Source organism: Harpegnathos saltator, unplaced genomic scaffold (assembly GCF_003227715.2).
Source record: "Harpegnathos saltator strain DR-91 unplaced genomic scaffold, Hsal_v8.6 scaffold539, whole genome shotgun sequence".
In the NCBI taxonomy this organism is placed as follows: Eukaryota; Metazoa; Arthropoda; class Insecta; order Hymenoptera; family Formicidae; genus Harpegnathos; species Harpegnathos saltator.
Genome location: NW_020230359.1, coordinates 1382035 through 1404392, shown reverse-complemented (window position 1 = coordinate 1404392; position 22358 = coordinate 1382035). Strand labels below are relative to the sequence as shown.

At 47.8% G+C, this 22358-nt stretch overlaps 1 long non-coding RNA gene across 1 annotated transcript; it reads right to left on the bottom strand.

Annotated features, from left to right (window-relative positions):
* Positions 1–584: 584 nt before the first annotated feature.
* On the bottom strand, positions 585–22146 carry LOC112589529 (uncharacterized). Its single transcript, XR_003113611.1, has 3 exons — positions 21888–22146; positions 3978–4110; positions 585–997 (listed from the first exon to the last, which is right to left on the bottom strand). It is a non-coding gene; the product is annotated as an uncharacterized LOC112589529 (long non-coding RNA).
* Positions 22147–22358: the final 212 nt, after the last annotated feature.

The window sequence follows — 22358 nt, the reverse complement described above, 5'->3', positions numbered from 1 at the left end:
GAAGGAAGGGTCGATCGCGAGGAACGTCACCGCACGGCGTCATAAAGCAATATTTTTTGTTTGGCGACCCTTTTTTTTCCGCAGGCGCGTCGCGCAGGGTAACGCGGCTCGAACCGAGAGGGAGAGGGAGAGGGGGAGAGGGGGAGAGAGAGAGAGAGAGAGAGAGAGAGAGAGAGAGAGAAAAAAGCCCTCCTGGATTTATTTACAATTTCCAAATTACGTCCCTCCCACGGTAGATTACAGGATTGAAGATTGGACGAGAAACCGGTCCGCTTCTCGGGCGCGTCGTTGTCATCGTGTCACTTGCTCACGCTCCGATCTTACAGCGAGAGTTATACACGCCCAGTCTCTTCTCCCTTCCTCCCACATTTATATTTAATCCTATTGTATGACTTATTTCATTCGATGAGAGTAAAATCTCGGGAATGAGACACGACGGAGGCGTTTATGTGTCTGTAGAAAATACGCGACACACACACACACACACACACACACATACATTAGGTACGTTCCTCTACGCATCCTTTCATCTTTGCGGGGAATAAGAGCGCGAGATATAATAAATTTCTCTCCGTCTCTCCCTGCCTCTTTCTCTCTTACGATCAAAGGAGCAGATTCATTTTTCTTTTCTCCTGCTCCCTCCTCACGAAGCCGCGTCACCGCTCTCGGAGGAGTCGAAGAGTACTTTCTCCACCTCGAATTCCTGCTCGCGATCGTGCGCGAGCACGGACGAAAGTCGGAAGCGAATCGTAGGAGTTTCTAATTTCGACTTGACCTTCGAGAAGTGGGTTAAATCATAACAAGGCGCAACCTCTCCCGGGACCCCGTCTTGCTTTCAGCTGTTGGATCCCGCGCGACGCGACGGTAGACACAGATGGAAAGAAGTCGCGTCGCGCTGCCACGTTGGATGCGATGATTTATTGTTCGGCAACTTTCAACGTTGCGAGCGTCCGAGAGAAACGATCGTCTTTGTAACTTGTTTTATCGTGGCTGTGGTCTTAAAAACAAAAAAGATACACTCAGTTTGCGTACTACGTCTCATCAGGAGAAGATTACTCATTTGACGCCGAGCCGAGCCGAGCGTTGAAGCGATAGTAAACTCGAAGTGCAATATTATAGAGAGAAGGAAGTTTTATGATTATTTATTATTTGTCGTTGTCGACAATATTATTATTATTATTATTATTATTATTATTATTATCATCATCTCCTGACTTTGTCAAGTTTTCAGTCAAGTTAAATTCGACTCTATACACAATCAATCAGAATGAGTGTTGTACAATTTTGAAACATTAATTCTTTAACGATTTCTCTTCTTTGTTTCTTGTTTCTTGGTTCTGCATACTTGTTCAAGGCATAAAGGCAAGGTCACAATCACAGCGAATGTATTAATATGGCATTTTGTAGAGTTATTCAGCGACTTTTTATTCAGCGCCGAGTCTGGCGAACCATTCCATCTGCTCTCGGTTTCCGACAGTTAATGAAGTCGCGAGTCTTCTCCTCCGCGACGCGGTAGGAGATCTAAGTTTCTATTATTACACGAGAATTCCAACGACTTACAGGGCGCACTCGCACGTTCGCGACCGCGAGACAACTCGCTCGCTCGCTCGTTCGTTCGTTCGTTCGTTCGTTCGTTCATTCGCGATTCCGCCTTAATTAGCATCGCTCTCGACACAAGCAGACGTATCCCGCGACGACGAGAAACGACCACGAGGAAAACCGGCCGAGCATTTCGTGGCTGGTATCACCGTCGATACCGGGCGGCCGAGGTGTTTACGGTTCTCTCAAGCCGCCCGACACTCCTCTAACTTTTCTCCCTATGCGCCTCTCTTCTCTTCTCTCCTCTCTCGTTCGCCCTTGCAGTCGCTCTTTCACTCGCTCTTCGGAGAGTCGCGACGTAGTCCAACGGCGGCCATATTGAAGGTCTGACCTTGAAGGGATAAAAAATCTCCCCCGAGATGCCTCAAGGCTCGAGGCACTTTTTCCCCTCCTCGTCTCGACAGTTCGGTCCCTCTCGCCCGAACCAGACTTTCCTCCACTCCTTCAATCAGTCACTTCCTCCTCCCCTCTTCTTATCGCCTCGGCCCCCCCTCCTCTCCCCCCTCTCTCTCTCTCTCTCTCTCTCTCTCTCTCTCTCTCTCTCTCTCTCTCTCTTTCTCTCTTTCTCTCTCACGCTCTCCTCGTCATCGGTGCACTTTCTTGCTTCCACTCGTCGTGTTCTCCGTCTCTCTGCAGAATCCCCTCAAGTCTTCGCTCGAGTGTGCGTTTCCACTTCTCTCGCTCGTCGTTTCGATCTTGCCAGCAGTGCATCTCCCTCGATCTTATGGATCATTCGTGTCTCTCGTAATCTCATCTTACGGGCACATCGCCGTGTCTCGCTTCGACTTTGCTCTCCGCGTCTTTCTCGCGCGCGCGCGCGCGCGCGGAGTCTCTATCTCTTCAGCTCGAATCTTGTGGAAGGTTTCCGTCCTGTTCGTTCTGGCATTATGGGCAGTTAGTCTCTGTCCCTGTCTCTCGCTCTCTGGCCTCTCTCGATCGGTCTCCCCTCTCCTCGTTTCATGCCCGCGATATCGGGCCAGATACACGGGCGGGACTCGGTTACACGTACGCGAAGGGCCCGGGTGTGAGTCGGGGTTATATCAATTTCTCCGCAATAACAGAACGATAGAGCGGCGGTACAGCTGCTTCCAAAATTACGCGTCCCGCTGGACTTTGTCAAGCGAGAGAGAGAGAGAGAGAGAGAGAGAGAGAGAGAGAGAGAGGGAGAGAGAGAGAGAGAGAGAGAGAGACATATCTCGGTCTCACTGGGGATCCAGAAGAATAGATGAAAGGGTTTGAAAGAGAGTGAGAATTTGTGAAATTGAGAGAAAAGAGTACATCGAGAATTAACAAAGTGGTCGAGTTTATTTTTGCAGAATGAAGAGCAGCCTGAATGAAATGTGAGAACTTTCGCGGAAACATCATAAGCGCATAACGCAGATCTAGCCTAGGTTACATTTGAATCTCGCGCGACAGAAGACAGCAGAGGAACGAAAGATTTTTTTCTTTTTTTTTCATCGGTTCTTTCGTTCGATCGGAGAGAAACGCGCGAGGAAATGGCGCGCGTCTCGTTCGAACTAGCGGGGCGGGGCGAATACACGCACAGTTTCTCAAAGGTCCGCGATTCGTTTCGCGAACGAAAGGAAACGCGTTGCCCGCGTTTCCCGAAAAATGCTGCTGCGATCGTCGCGATTTTGCTTGCTCTCGGGTGCCGACTGCCGTGCTCTCGTCGTCTCGTTGCCTCGCCGAATCCGGGACTCAAGGGCGTGCGATATAACGAGTGTCGGCCGTGTTCCGCTGTACTTTTCTTCTCATAATTCCGTAGATTTGTATGCCGCTCGATAAGATCTAGCACCGAGGAGAGCAGTACAATGTGTGGCGGCTTGCTCGAGATTTCACGGCGGATACCGCGTGACTACCGCGCGTCACGTAAACCACACAAACGCACCGCGCGACCGGTCACCTACCGTGCGCGCATCCCCCCCCCCCCTTTATTAGCCCAGGTTAGTAATCTAGGGGACTTGTTGCAGCATTTAGAAACTACGAAACTATTATATTCTATTCTCCCCACTCGCTGCGCATCCATCGCGGTACATCATAAAAGCGAAAAGTTCGTCTGCTGTTAGTAGTTAGTAGTAGCTCCTTCTTCCTCGTTCTTCCTTGTTTCTTTTCTTGCTTCGCTCCGTTTTGCTTGGCTCCGCACATTCACACAATGGTCGTCGCACAAGCTAGAGTCTCACGCGTGACGCGTGATTAGCCCGAGCGAGGCTCAGATTAACATTTACGGGAAAAATGAGAATTCAATCGGAGCCTTTCGACGGAAATTGAAAGCGAGCGTGCCTGTGCGCCGTGTTCGACGTGGATCGTGGATCTTTTACTTCGGCTTTTCTTTGCTGTCTCAATTTGTTTCAATTACCGGTCGAATGAAGTTACGTTACCTCTAGGCGAGATAGGCAATTCAGCTCTGGATGCATCCACCGAGAAAATAGCCCAGTCCTGGTAGGCTGAGGGTTTTCCGCGAAAGTTGAAATTGACACCGTGTAAATTGTCCCCGTCAGACTCACCTTTCATCTGAAAGATCAAAGCGCGCGTGTTTCATGCATGTGCAACATTTGTATTTCAAATGGTCGAAAGCGTTCTAGGATTGGTCTCGCGACATTTCGAGAATGTGGATTCGCTCGCGAAGAGTTTCGTGACATACATACCGCAGAATGATGTAAGGACACGGCTGTGCAACATCGCAAAGTCGCGAGCGACTACTTTCCGGCTGACGTTATGATGTGTGACGTTCGCCGCCTCTCGCTCTGTTTTTTCCTTTTTTAATCTCCGGTTAATTCGCATTCGGAATAGAAGGAACTTCTTGTGAGTCTACCGATCGTGATTCCGATCGGTTCGCAAGATTCAGTCTACTGATATTCCCCGCAGTTCGTGCGGGGAAGCTGTTTTGCGAAATTTTACGGCAACGCGGATTATCCTCAAGATCTCCTCTATGCTTTTCCTCTATGCGCGAGAGATTCGAGCGATTCCATAACTGGGTCATTGTTTGCGTATCTCTCTGGCGTTCGAAGGATTAAAGTGCCGACTGTGTTTGAGACACGGCCCGAGGAAGTTGGATATCCAGCTTCCTCGGGACGCCATGGGTTGGTTCGATGGTACTTACAAAATGCAAGAGCCGGCTCGTCGTGTGATGCTTCAACCAGGGAAATCCATTATCCGCGCACGACACTCCGCCGCGCGAGTGCGCCGAGTCGCGCACGCGGAGCGCGGAGAGAGGGATAGAACGAAGCGTATGAGAATAAATTTGTCCTTCTCTCGTGTCGGATTCCTTTGTACGACGATAATAATAATCCTACCAGCGGAAACGTGATTCAACGCGATTCCGATTGATTGAATTGCACGAAGAACTAATAAAGCGTTCTTCTAAAGCGGAATTCGCGAATTTAGAATTTCAGGATCTCAAGATTTTTATACTTTCTGGATTATCTCGCGTAAAATTGTCTTGGGGAATAGCGGAGAACGCGAAAAGGAATAATAATATATGGACTGGTAAAAATTTAAATAAAATATTGCAATCCTCTGGATCGCGTTCACCTTTTTCAACCTTTTTCAACCGCTTTTTGTATTTCTCTTTATTTTTTTGATAATTTTGAATCTTCCTCGGGAATTTCCTTAATTATACGGGCATTATTTTTGTCGAAAAAAATCGAGAATAATCACGAAGACAACACTTGACGTCACTTTCACATTAATATTTTAGTAAAATTTAAATGTCGAATTTACATGAATAAGTAAAAATAAATACTCTCGATATAATACTTGTCCGGTCGTAATACCGGTCATTGATGTTTTATTTATTTGTTTTGTCTTAATACTTTCTGATTTCAATGAGTTTTCCGACTACTTTTTACCTCTACGTGCAAGAATTGGAACTTGGCTTTTTTTTTTTTTTTCAAAAGAACCAATTCTGAAAGTATAATTTGTAATTTTTTTCACGATTGGTCAAGTATTTTATTTATCTGGAATAAACATAAAAATCTCTGTGTATTTATAGCCAAGGAAAAATATCTGAACTCTCAAAAGTTATGAATATGAAAATTATTGCACCGGCAAGTTAGCCGCGAGACGTTTCTTGACGTCGTGACTTTTTGATTTCGAGTAAGTAACTCGTAGTCGAGTTTAATCTTTGAGCTGTAATTTTCACCGCTTGGATCTTTCAGGTCTGAAGGTTGGAAGGAGTCTGACTCTGAGATATCCAGCGAAATTCGCGAATCTCTACCTGCGTCCTATCTCGAATCTCGAGTTGCACCGAGACAGTTGAAATTTTCCGTTTTATTTTCCAAATTTTATTCTATCGCGTTCGATTGAAATAAGCCATTCATTCAGTCCACGGTTCTTTATTGAAAGTTCCGCCAGCATTTCCATATATTATCCGTCGGGAGTAACATTTGTTTAACATAGGAATTTTAGTCAATATAGGAGCGTCATGGGTATACACTCGTGCTTATTACGACAAGCGTACAAACGGTTAGAGCGAGAAGCAAATGCAATTGCTGAAGAAGACGTTGTTAGACGTTTAAAAAACTTTGAAGCAGACAATCGACCAAGACTTAACCCCAACAGATCAGTTTGGAGCATGAGGTTTCGGAAAAACTCCCGACCAATGTCGTGTCGTAGAGATTTAAGCTAATCTAATCCGGGCGAGGTTTCGAAATTGTAGAGGTTTCAAGAATTACGAAAGTGCCTCGAGAGGAGGAAAACGCCAGACTTTTGTAAGACCGGAGATCATTATCGCGCCGGGGTATCCATATACCAGAACAAAAATCCAACCTCGTTCAGTTGTGACGCAGGTTAGGGATGGTTTTTGGTCCGGACACTCGATCGCGGTCCGGGGAGGGCCGCGGGTCCCGGCGGCCCTGAACCTGTGGGAGATTCATTTTTCAAGGGATCTTAAGGACCTGCTCGTCCACTCTCCCCCTCTTCGTCGCTACCCCTCGTCCGCCCACCCTGCTCCCCACCAACCTGATCTCGTGAAGTAAGCTTTGTCGGTCTCTCTGCTCTTTCTCTCCCAGGGCTGTCCAAAACCGTTGCCAGGGCTTTTCTTCCTTGTTGTATGTACGCAAGGGAAAGTTTTCATTTTTCGAAATGTCTCGGCTAACCAAGGACGATTCACAGTCGCCCAAATTTATCTCGATTATCTCCTCTTGAATCGAATTTCACACGAAGCTCGCGGAGAGAGCTTCATGAGTCGCGAACGTGCTGTGAACAACGTACCCTTGAGATTGAATTTTGATTATTCGCATTTTGTTTGAGTGTCGCGCATCTGCCATTTGAAATCGGTAGTTATAACGTGATGTCTATATATAATAATTAAATGTGATATTAATTATTATTATTATCGCTGTGTTTTTGTTAATCGCAATTTTTTTTCATCGCTTTGATCCTAAATAATTTTCGTCTCCCCTATCCCCTATATATATATATATATATATACGAGATGGATACGAGCAATTGGATACAATTTGAATAATTTATACGAACATTCGGTTCGAATTCACTGGATTTCATGCAACGTTTTCGACGTTTTCGAGTGAAAGGAAGAGAACGCTGCTTTTGCGTCGGATTGTACGATCCAACGATCCTGAAACTTTTAGCACAAAGTGTACCACACTCTCAGTTGTTTACATTTTAACCGATGGCAACGTTGCCAAGTGTGCTGTGGACCTGTTGCCGGTTCCATGGCGAAGATCTACCATTAATTAACTTCTTAATGACACGTGCGCCCAAATTAATCCTTATCTCACGTCTCCCTTTTCCGAATAATCGACGACTGACGTTTGTGAAAATTGAACGCTGCTTTATCGCGGTAAATCTTATCGCGTATCTCACGTCGGTCTCTGGCGAACGAACCGGGCCGTCGTTACGTATCCGACCATTCTCGTTTCATCATCATCATCATCATCGTCATTCTAGATACATCTCTTGTGCGATTGTTAAATTAATTAAAAGGCCGTGGTATTTTACTCTCGCGATAGCTACGGGTAGGAAAGTCAGCTTTTGATTGCGAAACGGGAAAAGAAGACTCATTCGAAATGTCGAAATTTCGTAATTTAGGATTAAGGTATCGACGAAACTGTGTGTGTGTGTGTGTGTATATCGTATATCGATCGAAGGCTCGGAAGTTATCGGGCTCTTTTATAATCAGCCTCCCCCACTTGTAGCCGTTAGCTGCCAAGCGCCGAGAATAACAGTGCCGTAGGAGACGATAACTTCCGTGCCGTAATTACGTTTCTTTTTCTGTGGCAGTAATCTTAGAATTTTGTATCTCTGGTCGATGAGAATAGCGCAAACACTTTCATTAAAAAGTAATTAATCTTATCCGCCGGAGAAGTAGCGTTGAAAAAGTTCGACGGAACGTACGATTCTTCTGCTCGTCTTCTCTCTCTCTCTCTCTCTCTCCCCCTCGTCGCTTTTTGCTACTTAACGTGGTTGTAATAATATCGACCGTTGAGTTTCGTAGGATCGACGACGACAATTGGAGCGAAGTATATTGAAACGTGGACGAATGTGGATAAATATTTTTCACGATTAGAGACGCGACAGATCTCTTTCTCCGAAAGAGAAGCAGCTTTTTTTTCTATCTTTCCGTTCACGGTAAATACTCTCGAGCGAGACGACAAAAAGATTTATCTGATAATCTTTTGCACTTTTGCCCTTTGAAATTCTGTTTGGTATAGATAGCGCGTATCTCGCGCCCAAGTCACTCGTGTATGTTTTAAAAGAAGATAAATGTAGAATAGATAGACCGAATTTTAACAGAGTGTCTGAAAATTTAGGACTTTGAGCCAAAGCAATATCTGCAGAAGATTATCTGCACGTGTAACACGATACACGATGTTGTAATACGTCAAATTGCGGAAATGACAAATTAACCGCGTCATCAATCAACAATCATAATGTACGTACGTATTCATATATGATGCAAATTATTGGAAAAGACATTTATTTCAGTAGACGGATTTATTTCGACACGTTTTAAATGTAAGAGTTTCATCGCAGTTCGATATACAGTAGTTTCGTCCAAGTGAACAATAGCATAAACGAGCGCAAACGCGATGGCGGCAAATTGCTTCCGGCAATATGCGTGACTCGGCGCGAATGAGGGGAGAAAACTTTTTCCAATAATTTTGGTTATTGCGACGAGGTTATTGAGATTTGCATCTTTGCCAATCATTCCCGCCGCCTATCCCGCCCCTCCTGCACGACGTGTGACTTGGTCGATCTCTTCGCACTGTGGAAACGTTTTCACGTCCGAAAATATCCTCAGTCCGTAAACACTTTCCAACGTGCAAAGATATTTTAATGCGTGGAGAGCAACAAAGCAAGGCGCGCCACGCATGCGCCACGCAGCGCGGAAAATGTTGCATCCGCGAGTATTTTCCCGTCCGAGTGCAACAGCGTCGTCCCGGTAGACCGGCGGCGGCGATTAATATTTATTCGAGCGACATTCGGCATCGATTGTTGTATAATTCAACGCTCGAATGCATTATGGATCGTCGCATAACTCGAGTTACGGCGAGTTACGGTGGAATCGGTTGCCCTCCCTCTCGCCCCCCCGCCGTATTTATAAATTACGGAGAGATTTTGATCTCTGAGCTGAATGTAAATAATTGGGCACACGGGAATATATATATATATATATATATATATATATATATATATATATATATGATGTCGAAAATGAGAAAAAAATTAGATTATTTGAAACTTTTCTCGTGTGGGAGTAAGTTACCAGACACGACTATCGATATCAATATCACTGGCGTTTCGAGCTTAACCCCTAAGCCGAGACAAAAGATAAGAGCTCTCTCTCTATTATTTCCCTCTTTGTGAATGATCTCGTATTCTTTCTAGTTTTTCCGACTCTTTCACGCAATATCATAAATACTTGTCTACTTGATCTCAAGCACGAGTGCAACGCAATTTAGTGCACAAAAATCAGACAGTCTCTCTGCCTTGATTTGCTTTCCACAAACAATCTATCCGAGCAAGCTCCCGCGATATCGCCGTCAAATACTCCGAGGCGTAGCGTTTCTTTTTCGCTCTCATTTTCACAATCTCGCTCGTTGCGAGACTGAGGAGAAAAAAAACTTAGCATCCTAGGATCACGAAAGCGCGTCGCTTTCGTGCCACAGCGTTTGCGGTGCAATCGGGAGACGTACCCGAAGGTCCCGCAGGCTGGAGCTCGCGAGTGACTCGCGACTCACAACTCGCGACGTCGAAGTCCAAGGAACTCCGCACGGCTCCGAGTTTCCCAAGTATGTCCGTGGCGAGCGAGAGATATATCGGGTGTGCAAGAGCGATAAAGGAGACTTGTGTACGGCGGGGCCTCGCGTCCGTGTGGGCCCTCCTCTGTCCGTGCCCCCGAACGATAATTCCTTATCGTATCCGGCTCCCCTTACGCGCACGTTGTCAGTTGCTGGAACTTAATACGGTACGCTTCGTATGAATCGGCCCGCGAGAATTCAATGTATCGCCTGTGTGTTTTCGTGGAGTCTGCTACCGTTGGCGCGACGGCGACGTCGCCACAATCAACGCGACGCAAATCGATGAATTATTACCGGGGACCCGCTTTTTCCGGATTCCTCCTCCGCTTATACCTTAAGTACGTTAAGCGTCCAGCACTTTTTCCGTCGATCTTTCCGTTTGCGCCGTGCGTACATATATATACATATATATATATATATATATTAATATTAATAAAAATACAATATATAGTCACATTTTTCTTTTTTCATAAATTTTTAAAACTTAATTTTTAATATTAGGATATTATTTATTAAATTTTGTATTGTCAGTCACCGGTCAGTTTAACGTGTCGACGTGTTAACGTATACCAGACGATTCAGCGATCGGGGAGGTTGGCGACGAGTCGAAAATTGCTCGATTTCGCGATTTGATTTTGGATTTTCGAAAGGATGTGTGACTTTCGATGTTGGAAGAAGAACCGTCGACCCGTCATTTTTCGATTTTACATGCTGTCAATCCTGAATATCTCAAGTGCAACCCGAGTAGAAAAGTAGTCAGTCTACAATGACAGTATCGATCAGCAACGTCGAACGTACACAAAGTAGTATCCGACATTCCGCAATTCGTTATCGCGAGTAATGTTTCGTAATAACATATAACGCTTTTAAAAACACGAAACCATCATTATCGGTTACGGTGTGGAGCGCGTCGATACAATGCAGTGATCGCAAATTGCGGTCGAATATCGCGGTTTTACAATAATCGGCGACGAGCTGAGCCATTTCCCGAAAGAAAGAGAAAGAGAGTGAGAAAGAGAGAATAATTTCATTCATAAATATATTTATAAAAGAGAACAAGTAGGCCAAAAAAAGACGCGTCGAGGAGGAACGTACAAGCGCGCGCTCGGACGAAAGAAGGCCCATGTTATCGCTATCGGTTACGGGTTAAGTATCCGACTGAATGCACAATGGTGCACGCGTCTCAAACAATGGCGCTGGCAATTAAGCGATGAATTATCACGCGAATCAGTTCGCTTTTTAGCGCGCCGTCGCGCGTCAGTGATCGATGGCGAGCGCGCGCGCGCGCGCGGTTAAGAGGGATGAGAGCGCGCGCGGCCTCGGCGAGATCGGAGAACACGAAAGTGCAAGGCAGGAGCAATGTCTTCGGCCGACCACGCCTTCGATCGGCACAATGGAGCGCAACAATAAAACTGAAGACTAGAAATAAAAAAAATTCACAGAGACCTATGCATCGCCTCGTAACGCCTCGCGCGCGCGCGCGCGCGTTCCCGTTGCCGCCTTGCCTCGCCTGGTCTCGCCGCAGCGCGCTGCGCCGTCCGTGTCTTGGCTCGCTTCGCCTCGTCTCGCCTCGCACCGTCCCGCCCCGTCCCGTCCCGTCCCGTCCCGTCCCGTCCCGTCCCGTCCCGTCCCGTCCCGCCTCGTCCCGCCTCGTCCCGCCTCGCCTCGCCACGAAACTCATTAAAGCTCGTCGAGATACCCGGTCGCGTTTATGCAGGCATGTAACGACGAACGAGAACAACGTCGGTGCATGCATTTACGAGCGTTACCGCGGCGCTGCATCGTTGCACCGTGCGTCTTTATGCACCGACGCGACGCGGCGCGGCGCGACCGCGATACATCGAAAGCCCGGCGACACCGACCGCCTTGTATGTGTGTGTGTGTGTGTGTGTGTGTGTATGTGCGCGTCTATATAATGCGGTCGCGAAAAGTCGCGACCGTAATCGCATGAATCGTGCCTCAGGATCTTATTCTCGGTGCGTTACGGCACTTCCGGCTTTGACACGCACAGCGCGGCTCGATCTCTCGCACAGCTTTACGGGATGTCCAAAGTGCGATCGGTCGGCTCAGCTGTATCTGCGAGAGAAGGAGGAGATGCGGTTAATTTCGCGAAATTTGTGGTCGTCTTTTGTCGTCAGGAATACTTCTCGCTCGCTTTGACGAAAGAGCGGCGGTGGCAGTGTGCGCACACAAGGCTATTGTCATTGAGAACGCAGCGACACTTGTCGCGCAAACGACAATGATTGGCTCTTACTGTGCGATTATCGTCGCGAATGTCAAGTAACTTTGGTCTCTGTGCGCACGGCTGATCTCTCTCTCTCTCTCTCTCGGAGGAAATGAAGAGGATTCGACGGGACGAAATAGCACGACGTTGTCGTGCCTAGCCGCGAGGCGATGTCTCATTCGCACGCGAAACGACGTGTGTCATCCTGACGTGCGGGAGGCTCGCCCGCGTCCGCGCGCGCGCGCGCGCGCGCGCGCGTGCGATTAATTGAGACACGTAACGATAGGCGGTGCGCGAAGGATCTTGCGCGCTGTACGATCTATCCTTCCTCTCATTTTTTCCCACATAACAACGAGGCGCTACGGCTCGTGTCCTGTTCACCCATTTTCGAAGGACCTTAACCAACCATGACCGAGGCGGCTCTCGCGTGGGGCTTACCTTTAATGCTGCGCGCCGCGCTCTTCCACGCTCGCGCCGTTTTCCTTATATACCCGGTGTACTTTGATTACCGCGCCGCGCCGTACATGGCGCTGCAATTTCGATGCGCGGATTGCTGAGAAATTGCACGCCTCGAAAGAAGCCGATTTATTAGAAGCGCCTAATATGGCGCCGCGCGCTGTGCCCCTCCCTCACTCTGGCATGATTTATCGACGATCCGTTTGTTCGTCGCAATTCTTTCGTCAACTCCCCCGCTCCCGTGTTGTTGACGCCGATTTCGCGCGGCGACCGAAACGCGTTTCAGTCGCGTTCATTTATTCCAGGTAATCCGAAGGCGTATGCCAAGCGCGATTAGTAGCGACCAAGTTCAGCGTCCGGGAAAAAGTCTTTCGAGTATCGGGTCGATATGGAAGCAGCTCTCGCTTCGCGGATTCGCGATACCTCTCGCCAGAGGCACGGCAAGCGCGATTTGTCGCAGATACGCTCGATATGATGGCGGCTTATCTTTCCAAAAGAGGGATCAGCGCGCGATCTCGAGAGGAACCGAGAGGGTATTCGGGCAAAAGGAAAAAAGAGAAAGACACAAGAATCGTATCGAACAGAGAGAGACTGGCTTACGTTTCTGTTCGCGGCGTTTCGCGGTGCGTTTTGCGGAGATCTCAAGTTCTATCGCGCTGCGATCGATCGGACATTCGTAGTGGTTAGCTTCGCGGTTAGATATACACGGATTTACGGATGTTGAACACCGAACGGCGGAAATCCTTGAGCGGCGTTCGGTGCGCACATCGAGCTGGCTGCACCAAATAAATGCATAACTATGTCGTTACGTGATGAAAACGATGTCCCCTGCGGATTAATAGCCGGCGCAGGACATAGATGGCACTGACAGGCCGGCAAATTAAATCACATAAATTACGACGATGAGTGATTGTCGTAAAGCGGCCGCGCTCGTATCGTAATCGCTCGCGCGCGAAATTTTGCGATGGACTGTGGTGGCGCGCGGTGGCATAAGGCTCGCCCGCGCGACCTTGGAAAGCGATGCATTATTCGAGATGAGAAATTGCAAAGGCGGGCGCTGCTGAAGCTATGATGAATGAGAAGCTCCGGCAAGTTCCCGCGCGTCGGGGATAATTCGCCCTGACCGATAAAAATAACGGCTGTATTATTCCAGCCCGCGAGATCGATTTCAGGCGCGCTCGCGCGTCCGGTGAAAATAAAAAATGGCGACCGATTGTACTATCGGTGTCGATAGGCGCAAATTATTTTCTCGCTCGCACCGGCGAGAATAACGCGCGATGTGGCGCTTCTCGCTCTAGCTCTTGCGGAGTAATTTTTACACTTTTATGCATCTCTCACGCACCGACCGACTCTCTCACGTTCCTCTGGAATTATCGTCGCTTTATCGGACGACAAATATTTATCCGGGAATTTTTTTGAATTTCAGATTACAAGGTTGATGATATTTATCGGTTCGAGTCTTCTTCATCTCTCTCTCTCTCTCTCTCTCTCCCTCTCTCCCTCTCTCTCTCTCTCTCTCTCTCTCTCTCTACACGGACATTATTTATTCTTCCTTATCCCCTGATTCATTCTGTACATATCCAGCTCTGGAAGACATGTCGTTTATTTTATTACTTCTATATTCCTGAGAGACCGGTAAATATGCTATTTGATTATATATCCGAGAGATTTCCTAATTTTTCTTCCTTCTTACAAGAAGCGCCATTGATGTCATTATGCAATCGGAATCGGATGACTCGCTACATAATCTGACACTTGACATTTCGCTACCCATTTGAAGAACATGTTCTTGGTAAAAAGTTCGATCAGGTCTTGTCGATTCCGTTGAATCGGGAAATGGAGAGCAAAGCACAAGCAACAACTCCGCGATATGCTCGGTAGAAATGCTCGCGAGCATTTTTCGAGTTTCCCTCCCATTTTTCTCTCTGACTCTGCGACTTTTAATGTCAGCCTCTGCCATTTTGCTCGACACGATTCACCGGATCTCGCTTGCTTGCCCAACGCCTGGCATCGGCAGTGCGAGGGAACCGAAACCGTTGCGACACATTCCCACCTTTTTTTTTCCCGCAGCCGTCTCTTTTTCACGAGGCGGACTCGCTGAGACGAGCTACGAGGAGGAGACGCCCCGGGGCTTTCTCCTACGATACTTTTCGGGATTTACGTTAGAATCGGGCAATTTCCCCGCGGGGATCGACTCGCGCACGTTCCGCGACTCGCGTGAGACGTAAATAATAATTGTTAAAACTGTTGATAATCGGCCACGAGCGAATCGGCGCGCTCGTAAAAGCTCGAATCTGCATAAACTTTTAATGGCACTGGTCGCTCCCGACCCGTTCTCACCGCCTGAATTTCAAAAACAAACCAGCCGGAGATCGTTTGTCCTTCACTTTATTGGCCGACACCTGGAAGTGCGCGAGGTAAAAGTAATTCTACGCATCGATAATTAGTATCTACCGTCGCGAACGCGCGCGGTGAAGCCAAAATGTGCGACTCAATAAAACACGCACACATGCAGAAGAGGACGCACGCGCACGTGATTTTCGCAATTTGTCCATTTTTCTCTCTGCATGTGTCTTGAAAAAATTAATATTCAGCTTTGAAAATCTATGAAAGATAACGGATAGATTAGAGAGAAAAAATTACGAAGAAATAAATTGATTAAAGTTATTGTATTATTGTATTGAATATTTGGGCAGTAATCTAACAGCATATGAAATTATATTAACCGGATATAACGGAAATATAACTTTATCATTATTACGTTATAACGTTATTCCTGTTCAAAGGTTTGTTGAATGAACGGTTGTCCTCTCTCTCTCTCTCTCTCTCTCTCTCTCTCTCTCTCTCTCTCTCTCTCTCACAACACATGAATAAGATAAAGCTGGGGTAAAGAAAAATCCTTTGTATCTTTTCCGTATTTATTCCAACGTACGTAAGAGGCAATAGGTAGGGCGACATAAAATTTCGACGAAAACATCGCTAAACTAGCCGGTCACGTTCCTCGCGCCGCCGTGACAACACGTGAATGCATTAATGATAAGAAGCGATATTTTATCGCACACGCATGGCCATGAGGATGACGAAACGTGACTTCCCGCGCTTTCCAGTCGCGTCGGACTTACGCGTCATCGCAATCAGCAAGTGTAAATAGGCATCTGTTACACGGGCTATTCGTAAAAATAGAAGCCCAAGACGATCGATTTAGCATGAAACAGAAGGACGATCGATCCTCGTGCATACGTCAGGTTAATTCAAGAGAGAAACAACTCCAGCTTGGAGTCACGTGGAGGAGCGTTCAAAATCGCTTACCCCGGATACGACTCTGCTTGGGCTAAAAAGCTAAAAAGAGAGAGAGAGAGAGAGAGAGAGAGAGAGAGAGAGAGAGAGAGAGAGAGAGAGAGAGAGAGGTGGCACGAGTGACCTCGACGTCGTAGAAACAAATTTCAAAAGTCAACTGTCGCTCCTCAAGACAACCACGCGAGGTCGATCGTCTTCTTCGAAGCTCCTCTTCGTTCGAGGCGAACGATCGCATTCTTATGTAAAATTTATAAACTGGAACGTAGAACACACGATACTTTTGTTCTTTCTTCTTTGTCGCAATGTCGTCGTCTCTTCGGGATCATTGATTTAGACACTTGTTGAATCTTTTCGTTGATTTTGAGGAAGCGCTAATCACGAGGAAAAATTCTACAGAAGAGGCAGTTTTCCTCGGTTTCGTTATTTTTATCTTCCATTGATCACCGTTTCTTTATTTCTCGAAATAGTTAGTAGAGGCAATTTCCTTCCGAAGAATAACAATCGCCAGCGCATATCTTAAGCGTCGAGAATTGATATATTCCGCAATGGTGTTTACACGAATTGGAATTATTGTCATCGCGTCGCGCTGCTTCTCCTTTCAGCGTGATTTTCCTCGTACGCGGTAAATTATGGACGACGACCAGGATTACATTTGCATCCTTGATATTATTGCATAATCTTGATCAATACTTCCATAATGCGCGTGCATTATGCAAAACATTTTGATAATTGAGCCATCATCGGTGGTAGACTTTCTGTTGCTCTTCTCTATGCGTCATATCAGCCATGCCACCTTTAATATCTCGGGAACAATTATATACGTATTACCCAATCACTAATAATTAAAGTGGTTGTATAATAAGTAGCAACTTGCGCTTTTACGCAAGTATTTATAATTTCAGAGCGCGCTATTTCGAAGAAGATATTTTGTACTTTTTGTATACTTTGAAATGTAGGGAAATTTATTTTCAACGCACAGAGAGAGAGGAGAGAGAGAGAGAGAGAGAGAGGAGCTTACACATTCATATATGCAATAAAGAAAAAGACGCTTCATCAAGATGCACGGCTGAATAGCCGTGATCGCGAAGTACATCCGAGAACTGCGCGATCGCGCAAACATCCACGTTGTACGTTTATCGCTTACACGCTTATTGATTACAACGATCGTCGCGATTCCCTCTGGAGTTGAATGTCTCAAATAGAATAGAGTAGAATAGAATTTCTTTGGTGACGTTTCGTTCGTAGGTTAGCAGAGCAGAGCGAGCGCAAACTCCGGAAAGTCCTTTCGCGGCTTATTACATTTATTTTCCTGCTCGATCGCCGCTTCCAACCGAGATTCGAAATTATACGTTCCCCTCCCCACGCGGCTCAAGGCCCCGGCATCGTCGCGGAAATCGCGCGCGCGCGCGAGCGTGCGTGCTTCGCGAGAAGAGCGCCGAGCCGGCTGAAGGCGCGTTTTTTAGCACGCGTATACGAATTTCCACATGTCCCCCGTACTCGAAGCAACATCTCTCGTTCACCCCTCCTCACCTCGTGCGGTCTCACGCAGGGTAAATGTTTCGCGTCTGCCGTTTCCTCTCCTGCCGAGCCTCTCACGCGCGCGACTTTGCGCGACTTGCGCGTTTACGTCGCAAAGTGATAGCCGTGTACCGGTTCAGCAGAACATGTTCGTATTACGTGCTGTAATCGCGAGACGCCAATGGCTCGCGCTCACTCGATCGAGGGTGTGTTTCGTGTTTCCCTTTTCTTTCTTTTTTCTTTTTTCTTTTCCTTCAAGTCAACTGAAATCGTCAACGAAATGCGATACGGACGCAGCCGTTGATTTACGGGGGGATTTAGTTGGACACCTTCTTCGCCTCGATTTCGGTGTGAATTTTAGCGTTTTGCTGTCGCACGCGCACGCGCGAAACAATCTGTGTTCGAGAGCGATTTTGCTCCATGTCTTCTCTCCACTCCCGGGTTTCACTCCCGAACCTCCCGGCGAGACGACCGCGCTCTCTCCGCCGTATTCTCATCTCGTCTCATTTCCCCGCGCTTCTCGTATTCCTCCGACTTTAGAGTGTACCTTTAACCCGCGAGAACCACGCGATAAGTGAGCGGCTCCTCGCACGCTGGAGGCACGCCCCGAAGAAAGAAATTGCTCCCCGCCAGGGAGAAGAAGGCCCTCTCCTACTCTCCCTCTCGCTCTCCTCTCCGTTCTCCCTATCTCTGTTTCCTTTGTTTTTTTTTTTCTTTTTCTCGTTTTTCGGGCTACACACTGCGCGCTCTGCACTTGCCGCTCGGCATGGGGTCGTTAAAAATGAAAAAGCCACCACGCTGCCTCGCGTCTTCTCTAATTTTATTTGGCTCAACTCGAGCGTCTGTTTCGACTTACCACTCCCGAGCGACATGTTGTGTCATTACTGCGTCTACAGTTAAAGGCTTGTAGTTGCGCTCGTCTTGCGTCGCGCATCGCGCATCGCGCGGCAATTGTTCTTTAATTATTATTTTGTCATCGCTGTATTATTATATAGCGATAAATAATATAGGAGAAACGAAGGGTGTCGTTTTCGCCTCTCGAGAGTCAACTCGGCTGGAAGCCATTATTAACGGATGAATGTGACAGGAGGCGGAGGCCTCCGGGTATTCTAGGAGCGTAATAGTCGGTGAACCGTGACGTGTCAGGATCGAGATCTCGCGATGGCGCCGAGGATTCGATTATTCGGCCGAGTAATATTTCTCACGTATGCGTGATAATACGTGACGCGGATATCGAACAGAGCGTGTCTTTCGACTTTGCTCACGACTCGGCTCACGATGGCTTCATGTTGTATTAATGCGGCATTTAATTTCGTCGATACGCACAGTAAAAATTTATGTAATCTTCTGTTCGGGAAATACATAAAACATCCGCGTTACGCGGCACATCCATCGCGCTTTATTACAATTGGACACGAGAGCGCGCGCGGTGTTTACCTGTAACGCGCGTTACGCCTCGCGTCGCACATAACGAAGTTGTAAGATGTGTTGATGCGCAGCCGGTTGCGAATAACTTGATTTTCATGTAATATTAATAATACAGCGTCCGCTCGCTCCGCTCAGGCGTAGTAATAGAAAACTTGGTGCGAACCAAATAACGTGCAAATTAGTCTCTCTCGCCTTGAACAATCATGCCTTGCGCACCTCGTGCGCACCTCGGTTCAGTAATTGTTACGCGCGCGCGCGCGAAGAACCGTGTTCTCGAAAGGAGGACAAAAGTAATCAAAGAGAACGGACAAGAGTCGGTTAATTTGATTTTCAATAGCCTCCTCCTACTTAAACGTTGAGAGAACGGGGATTGTTAATTTCTCCGAAATTATAGTCATTTTCCTAGTCAGTCACTGCGATCTCTCGCTCTCGCGAGAAAAAGTGATTCGTCATCGGCGTTAATATACGTATATATTAAGAAAAAGAACGGGAGATTTCCCATTGAGAGATTCGTTCGACACAAATGTGAGACGATCTTTCCTCCGTGTTTCCCTGCATTATTTTAATCGAGAAATATGATCGTCGCCGTCCCGAGAACTGCCGTCGTGACTGCGCGCGTTGTGCAACAGATATATTCACTTTTCTGCTAAACCGCGCGTTTGCGCGTTTCTCCTGAGTCAGCGTTTTCTCCTGATTGAAAAAATAGGAGCAACGCAACGTCGAAGAGCTCCATTTTTAAGATGGTATATCACAATACGATACATTTTTACTATAGCGTCTATTGTTAGCAAATGACTAAATTGATTATGAATTCGTATTTAAGTGTTGAGAAGCAATCGCTGTGATTGGAATATCCTCGACAAAACTGACATTCTTGTGCCAATTCTCTTGCCCTCAAAGCCCTCCGAACTACATTATACTCCTAATATATAGATTCATGTAGCCGGTCACGATGCACACGAGCGGCCGCGCGCGCATGGTCAATTGCTCGATGAAAAATATCAAACCGCGGCTTCGTACGCGAGACGCGTCGCCGCCGCGAGCCTGGCGCGATATTAAGTTTACTCGTGTTCATCGGCCCGTTTATGGAATGTCAAAACACACGAGAGCGAGGCACGAGAGACATGGCGGAGCGCGCGCGCGCGCAGCGCACGTTGATATGTGCATCACGATGAAAGCTTGAGAGTGGGCCTGCTACGTGTGCCGCGTCGAAAATTTCGAGAGGGGGACGCTGTCGATAATCCGAAACGAGCGTGGTTATCGTCGTCGCGCAGCGTGGACAAGCGCGCGCAATGTCCCGCTGAACAATATCGCCGAGCGATATTTACGATCGTGCTGAACAACAACGGCAAAGGCTCTAACGAGCCCCTCTTTACGGACGTCGTAAAAACAGCGACGAGCAAGGAGGAGAGAGAGAGAGAGAGAGACGCGTGAGGGCGCGTTCGGAGCGAAAGGAGCAAATGTCGCGCGCGACGTGTAATCGTCGGCGATCCGTGATCCATGATCCATGATCCACCGATCAGCAGCGAGCCATTTCGGGAACAGTCGCGTTTATCTTTTACGTTAATTATTGCGGAGTCACATTTACCATCGCGCGAACTCCAATCGCGCATCTCCAAGTTAAAAGGTAATTTATACGGTTATGTGCTGCTTTTATTCGCTTCGAGCAAGCTTCTTGCTCTCTCTCTCTCTCTCTCTCTCTCTCTCTCTCTCTCTCTCTCTCTCTCTCTCTCTCTCTCTCGAGCAGTGTGAAAGCTTCTTCTAGACGCTCGACTTTTAGTTGCTAATGTCTGTAAAATTTGGAAGGTGCGGACTAGTGGTCGCTGCGACATAGTTGGACACGTTCTAAATTCTAGCCGCTGGCGAATATAAATCTATCTTTCTAGAAGAAATGTTTACCAGTGAATTTGCTGATTAATTAAGAAACTTGCTCGGAGCAGATGAAAGACGCATCGTGTGTCAAATCATCCTCAAATGCATGCACGCGTTTGGAAAGTTGTGATCGAGAGAGAGAGGGAGGAGGGGAGCAGCATTTCAGTTTCGGTTCCACCTCGCGTAAGCGATATTTTGGAAATCGCTGCAGTTAAATGCGCGTATCCGTCCGTGTGTACTCGAGTGGAGAAGGTGGAGAGGAGGAGGAGTAGGAGGAGGAGGAGGAGGAGGAGGAGGAGGAAGAGGAGGAGATCCTTGAACACGTAAGCCCCTCTCGCATCCATTCTAGGAGCAGCTTAGCCGGGGACTAAGACAACACAGTGGGGTATCCACTCGTTTTAGACTAGCGCGGCTAGGCCTCGGGATGTGGGACTCGGATAAGAACCGGTCCGAGATAGGTCCAGGGTTTGTTTTAGCAGGTCAGAAACCAGCTCGACCTGTCAGACGGCGGCCACTTGGGCGCTCCTGCGCGCCAAAAATAACGATCGAATACTACTCGAGTTTCCTCCGATCACGCTTCGTCTTTCCCCGGCTAGCTGCTTTTCCTCCTCGGTTTCTCCCCGATCCGAGGAAAGGCGTGATACGAACCAGACACTGGAAAGGCGCTCCGCGTTTCCTGCTCTCATTATGAGAGCGGCTCACTCGCTCACGCGCGGAAAGCCGTTCTCTCGAGTGTGCCTTCGTATTGTTATTGTCTCTCGGCCGGTCGCGCGCACGTGTGTGTGTCTCTCCTCCCACAGTTTCGCACAGAAAGAAAAGTGATATTTTGTTGTCTCGTGAAATTTCTTCGGCCGCGGATGTTTATTCGAGATTACTCGAGTCTTGTCTATTTCCGACACGGCTGCTGGAGAGAGAGAGAGAGAGAGAGAGAGAGAGATACTTAATTTCTTTTCTTCAGCGTTGAGAGTGCTGGAATATGCGCGCGCGCGGGGGGGAAATACAAATATTATTAATTATAATGCAAATATTATATTGTGTTAATACGCACGTCGTCCCTCCGTCCCCGGCCGGTCGGCCCTTCAATTACCGCGCGCGCGCGCGCAGACTTACTTACGGCCGAATCCTCAACAAAGAACCGAACGTGCTCGGGCTGCGCGGCTCCCGCGCCGCGCGGAGTTGTAGCTCACCTCTTTTTCCTTTTCTCCCCAAACAAAACTCTTTTACCTCACCTCGCCTTCCTTTTGCGTTCGTGACTTCTCGCTGATCGAGGCAGTGTTCTCAACGCGAACCGTCGGCGGCGTCTCGTTCTCCGTCGTGTTTCGCCCGTTTCGGTCCTCGTCGTTTTCACTCGCGCGCGCGCGCGCGATGCGATACAAGCCGCGGAAACGCCGCGAAATACGCGTTTGTCTTATCTCTCGTTATCGAATCGAAACTGCTATAACAATGCGCGTCGATCGCGCGTCGCTCGGAGCGTTGAAGCGGACGAGATAGTCGCCGAGTTAATAATGGTCGAGCTCGGTCGAGAAGCTCACTTCTCGCGGCGCTGCTGCTAGCTGTTAACGACACATTGAGACATACGGCTTTGTCGTTTGATATTCCAAGAAGATTGCTTTACACTTAATAGCGATCGACGCTTAGCAGCAACGTTTACGCGGCTGCGCCACCACCACCCTTGCCTCCATGTCGCTCGGCGACATGGA